The sequence below is a fragment of the Macaca thibetana genome, chromosome 18 (genome assembly GCF_024542745.1).
Source record: "Macaca thibetana thibetana isolate TM-01 chromosome 18, ASM2454274v1, whole genome shotgun sequence".
NCBI lineage: Eukaryota > Metazoa > Chordata > Mammalia > Primates > Cercopithecidae > Macaca > Macaca thibetana.
Window position 1 is genome coordinate 56,212,145 of NC_065595.1, and position 6,305 is coordinate 56,218,449.

At 43.9% G+C, this 6,305-nt stretch overlaps 1 protein-coding gene across 3 annotated transcripts in view; it reads left to right on the top strand.

Moving 5' to 3' along the window:
- The first annotated feature begins 2,634 nt into the window (after nt 1–2,634).
- The window catches only part of OSBPL1A (oxysterol binding protein like 1A), a 225,327-nt gene continuing 221,656 nt past the window's right edge, over nt 2,635–6,305 (top strand). For 2 of the 3 annotated variants that reach the window (XM_050767792.1, XM_050767793.1), the window contains exon 1: nt 2,663–2,862. The gene's annotated coding sequence lies outside the window, so the exon portion shown is untranslated. Of the gene's footprint in view, nt 2,863–6,305 lie in introns of all 3 variants that reach the window. The other variant, XM_050767790.1, reaches the window with a different exon arrangement.

Below are 6,305 nucleotides of genomic sequence, written 5' to 3' on the forward strand. Positions count from 1 at the left end.
GCTTCTAAGTTTCCTGAAACAAAAGGGTCCAAGGTGAAGCCAGTCTGAACTAGGCAATGAGCAATTCTGATGAAGCCCATCCTGGTCTAAAGTTAACCTGTTCACTTTCAGTGTGGGTCAGGCAGGCCCGAGAATGACAGGGCCAAGGGTTCGCTACTCCCAAACCCGTTTCGCAACCAGTCAGAGTTTCCATTGCAATTCCTACTTATATATGTAAGGATCATATTAATAGTTACTTTAATATGCGGCATCTGCAAAGTTAAAATATCTATCCACCTAAAGCTCAGAAAGGAATACGAAGGAAAATATTTATTAACTAGTTCCAGAGGTTCTATTTCTGCCAAATGTTTCTTAAAATAGAGTATGACATGATGGGGACAATCTGGTGATAGTTTTGTTATTCTAGAACTGCACTGCCCAATATGGTAACTGCTATCCACATGTGGCTATTTAAATTAAATACAACTTGAAACCTTCAGTCACACTAGCCACATTTCAAGTGCTCAACAGTCACATGTGGCTAGTGGCTACTGTACTGGACAAGGTAGAATTATAGAACATTCCTATCATCGCAGAAAGTTCCATTAGACACAGTGTTCTAGAATAATGAATTCTGTTATGACATCATGGTGATTTTACCTGTACTAGCAGTCAGTAATATAAATGCCAATGAGATATCTTTTCTGCATATTTTATGGAAATACCAAATAAAGTCCTTTAAAAATACAGTACAAATAGTAATGCTATCAAGATTGGAACTTCTCTTATTGATAACTGTAGTGATTAATACTTCATCCTCCTATTGACTGCAATCTGTTTTTCATTTACAAACTGTAGAAGGGAGTTGCAAAGTGCAAGTTGTGAATTTAGGTAATTAAATCATCACAGAGAGAATGAAGACTTTCATGGAATCATGGAAAATTATTTCAGTAGCCAATTATTATTGTCATTATTTTGGTAGCTTTATTTTTGCTATGAAGATGGTTCAAGGCCGGGTGTGGTGGCTCACACCTGTAATCCCGGCACCTTGGGAGGCTGAAGCGGGTGGATCACCTGAGGTCAGGAGTTTGAGACCAGACTGACAAACAGAGTGAAACCCTATCTCTACTAAAAATACAAAAATTAGCTGGGCATGGTGGCGTGCGCCTGTAGTCCCAGCTACTTAAGAGGCTGAGGTAGGAGAATCCCTTGAACCTGGGAGGCAGAGGTTGCAGTGAGCCAAGATTGCACCACTGCACAAAAGCAAAACTCTGTGTCAAAAAAAAAAAAAAAAAAAAAAAGATGGCTCAATATCCTTAGATAATAAACCCTGAGGTTTCTTCTTTTCCAGACAAATATGACTGCTTTAGTACCACACATTTTGCAGTTGAAGTATTGTGCCAGTAAAGTGCCTGCTTTGTTAATAAAAGATGATGCCAGTCTGAGATACACCAGCAGCATTGCTTGTGGTATCCAAAAACATCATTTCAAAAGATCTACCGTATGCTGTTTCACAGGTATCACAATGACAAACGGGCCTATGATAGGTTCTCAATACATGATTCTAGACTTGATGGAAAAACTGCAGTCCTTTAAAAAACGATACCTATTTGTTACTTTTTCATTGCAAAAGAACATGTTCATTAAATACATTTGGAAAATTCAGGAAAGCAGAAATCAGTTTTCGGATGCTCGTAATTTCCTGTCTTTTTATGCAGAAATGTTTTTAAAAAGCAGAGCTGTGGCCTGCAGGGGTGGCTCACGCCTGTAATCCCAACACTTTGGAAGGTCGAGGCAAGGAGGACCGCCTGAGCCCAGGAGTTGGAGACCAGCCTGGGCAACACAGGGATAGCCTGTCTCTACTAAAAATACAAAAATTGTCCAGGCGCAGCAGGGCGCGCCTGTAGCCCAGTTGAGGCCGGAGGATCGCTTGAACCCAGAAGACGATGCTGCAGTGAGCCGAGATCGCGCCACTACACTCCAGCTTGGAAGACAGAGTGAGACCCTGCCTCAAAAAAAGAAAAAAACAAAAACGGTGGAATTATGCTGGAGTTTGAACCTTCACGTTATAGACTATTTGCTAACTCCTCTAACTAGACACCTTGTGCATGGAATCTGGAGGGGAGCAGGTGAGGAAATTTTGTAAATCCTTGTCTCACACATATCTATTCTATAATGGTTACACCTGTATGGCATTTTAAGGGCTTCCTTTCACATGTGAAAGTAAAAGGAGGTGTTTTTTGTAAATTGTCTAATTTATATTGCCAATTAAGTTCCCACGGGTCGAGTTGCAGCCAAAGCAAAAAGGAAAAAAATCTGCGCAGCTGGGAGATATATTGCTTAATGACAAACTTCCAGAGTATTAACCCAGGACTTATATTTTGCCTGGGGACGGGGGTCTTCCACTGGCTCACACGGCGGTCCCTTGTAGTCTCGGGGTAGGGCCTGCCCCTTCTTCCCTCGGGGTGTGGTGGGAGGAGCGCGAAGGCCTTGCGCCTCGCTAGTAGTTGGCAAAACCTGGAACCAGCGCCGGTGGCCCAGGCGGGACAGGAGCAGGCCGGGGGCGTGGGCAGGCCAGGCAGGGGCGGGGAGTGGGCGGGAAATGGGCGTGTCCCCGCTGCGGTCACAGGTCGGGCGGGATGCCAGCTCGCCAGGAGGGTGCGCATTCCAGGGGCGGGCTGCAGGGAGGGGCGGCGCCACCTCGCGCTCCGCCCTGGTCCCGGCCCCGGGCCCCGAAGACAGTCGTTACGCGGGCTCCAGCGTCCTCGGGGAGTGCCAGCGAGAGTCGGTGACGACCACTTTCTCGACGTGGGGCGGGCAGACGGGAAGCCTGCGGTCGTGGCCCCTGCCTCGGTTGCTCTAGGAGCCCGGGTGACCGCGTAGGTCAGTTTCTCGCGGCTGTCCCCGCCTGGAGTTCGAGGCTGGTTCCCGTGCTGATGGGTTCCCGCCGGGCTGCGCCGGGCTGCCCTCGGGAGGTCTGTCCGCGCCTGGTTGGGGGTGGGCGCTCCAGTCCCGGGCATCTCAGAGAATGGTCTGGTCGTGGCGCGGCGACGCAGGGCTGCAGCCGAGCTCGTCTTCCCGGCGGCCGCTGGCTGCTCCAGCGCTGCAGGAAGTTAAGGCGTTAAAAGTAACAAGATGTTGGCATTTGTTGCACTTCCACTCGGGTGCCACGACCATGCTGGTGCCGCATGCATCCCCCACCATATCTTCAGCTGCGTGCCTTCTCGATACTTTCGTGTGTCCATCGTGACTTTTTAATTTCCTCCTAACAAGAGGAGGATTGATGCACAATGGAAGTCACGCATTGTTCATGTGACTGTTTCCCAATGTACCGCGTGGTCGGTTCTACAAGCAGGAACGAATATCCAAGGGAGATTCCGAAACTGAATGAGAGCGCAGCTGCACAATAGACTTGAACAATTCACTTATCCCGCTGCCCTAATGATTAGCAGGAGGCACTGGAAAGGGTTATCCTGATTTAGTAGTAGTTTTCAGTTCAAGTTGTCGTTTTTAGGCAGACGGTATTGTGAAATGGAACTGTGGGCAGTGTGATATTGTTAGCTTAAATAAGATTGCTTGAATGTTGCAAATGTGGCTATTAGGTGTCTGAATAGTTAATATAATTAAATCAGCTTTAAAATCGGTGGTGTGTTTTCCCTGAAAACTTCAGTCTTTGCCCTGTAGTAGGTGCATTCTGGATTTGGAGTTTGGAACCTCCTCACCTCTGTACTCAGCATTTGGGAAATAATTTGCGGATTCGTTCTGAGGGGAGCAGTATTCGCAGTCTAACCCTGGTACAGTGAATTTTTTTGCGGCAGTGTGATGGGTGTAAATTCTGAGCCACCCCCCTACCCCCTCAAGCTGGAATTGTGAAGATTCTTCATTACAGCATAGTAACAAAATCCGCCTTTTAATTCCCTAATTCTAAACCACTAAGTGGGCTTTGTCTACAGTTTATTGGGGGAAAAGAGGAGAAAACTGTCAGTAACAATCCTTTCTGAAAATTTAACTATTGTCTTTTTTATTTCTCCCAGGAAGTGTAACTCTTCTCTAGTGTTGAGCAACAGATAGTCAAAATAGGACTTAACTGCCAAAGATTGAGTAGATTAATCTGAAACATTTGTTATCTCAGTGTAGTATTTTGTGAAGGTTGTTTATCAAAATGACACTTGCTAAATATCTCATTGTGAATCAGAAATTTATGGTGGGTGGCTAATTCTTCTCTCTGGAGGCTGCTCATTTTTGCACGTATTATTCTAGCCGACTAGTGATTCAGAGCAGGCAGGTAGGATTTCTCTGTTTTTGTTGTTGTTGTTGTTGTTAAATTGAGACAGAGTCTGGCTCTGTTGCCCAGGCTGGAGTGCAATGGCACGATCTCGGCTCACTGCAACCCCTGCCTCCCGGGTTGAAGCGATTCTCCTGCTTCAGCCTCCCAAGTAGCTGGGATTACAGGCACATGCCACCACGCCCTGCTAATTTTTTGTATTTTTAGTAAAGGTGAGGTTTTACCACGTTGGTCAGGCTGGTCTCGAACTCCTGACCTTATGATCCACCCGCCTCAGCCTCCCAAAGTGCTGGGATTACAGGCGTGAACCACAGGTATTATTTCTATAAAAGTATTCCTGGCCAGGCGCGGTGGCTCATGCCTGTAATCCCAGCACTTTGGGAGGCCGAGGCGGGCAGATCACCTGAGGTCAGGAGTTCGAGAGCAGCCTAGCCAAAATGGTGTAACCCTGTCTCTACTAAAAATACAAAAATTAGCCGGGCATTGTGGTGGGCACCTGTAATCCCAGCCACTCGGGAGGCTGAGGCTGGAGAATCGCTTGAACTCAGGAGGCAGAGGTTGCAGTGAGTGGAGATTGCACCGTTGCACTCTAGCCTGGGTGACAAGAGCGAAACTCCTTCTCAAAAAAGAAAAAAAAGAAAAATTATCCCCATCATTTCCTCAAAACAAGGGGAAATGATACTGTTTTAGAACCAACAACAATTAGGTTGAAGAATATAGCCAGTCTTTTTGAGTAATAACATGGCGCAATGCCTGTTAAATATTAATACATTACAAATTTTCTCCTTGTGGCTTTATTTTACTTAGAGATACATCTGTATATCTGATCATAATATTTTTAAGTTGTTAACTGTGTCAGTTTCTTACCTCTTGACAGTACTGGAAGCTGAGCTTTTATACATTATATGTATTCATTGAGAAAAGTAGTAGGCGGAAAGCAGAAATCGGCCAAACGAATAACTTAGTGGAGAAGAGAGAATATGGTATCAAGTGCATGTGAGAAATTTGATATCCTTCAGAAGCTTGTCAGTTCGTCCAAGCTGAGTCTGAACTTTGGCAATCAGAACTTTTTTGAAGACCTAGCAAGTTCTCTGAATTTCGTAGAAAGAGGACAGGTTTTAGCACTGCAGTCACCAGCTTACGCTAACAATTCATGAAGTTTAAGAAAAGACACTGTTGTGTACTCTGTATAGTATATATATATTTATGATTGTGGTGTCATATAAGTATCTTATGTGATGTTCTTGGTCTCTAGAAATGTTTTTCCTCACCTGGACTCTGCCACTAATGCTGTGTCGGTACTGTCAATATTAAGGGGGCTGTTTGAGGTGGGCTAGTATAAGAAATAGTTTTAATGCTATTACTAGGAAGATAAACTAGGTCACTCACTTTATTTTTATTTATCAGCCTGCAAGGAGGAAATTACTGTATAGTGAAAGCAGTCTTTAACTGTCTATTTTCCTATCATGTGACAATGGAAAGTAGCCACGTGTTTTTACTTTGTGTTTAAAGTCTTTCTTTAAAGAGGCATTTCTATGATGCATAAATGGCCAGTATTATCATACATGAGTTTAATTGAGTTTGAAAGTTAATTTTCAAATGTGAAATAATTGAAATGGGAAAATTTTAATGCATTTTTCTAAAATTTAGGGAATTTTATCATTAAAAGGTAACAATCAGCCTCCTTGCTAGGATTTTTGTTACTAAACTTGATTTGTCAAATTTGTAGGCTTCTCTGCTCTTCGTACCTGCCCTGTTTTGAAACAGTAGTTAATAGTTTTCAGAATCTGTCAAGTTGAAATTGAAATCAGGGGTGCATCTAGGGGTTAGTGCTTAATTGTTAAAGCAGCTAAAATTATAGCACCTAAAGTTATTTTAAACAACTTCATTGAGCAAAGCTATGAAGCTTATTTAATTTTTACTAATTTTAACAAACATTAAAATTTCCAGCCGAATATGGATAAAATAAATACCCAGTGATAGGGTTGGTTTTTTATTATGTCTGCATGGCATCCAAGTCAGTGTGGGTATGGAATGGATA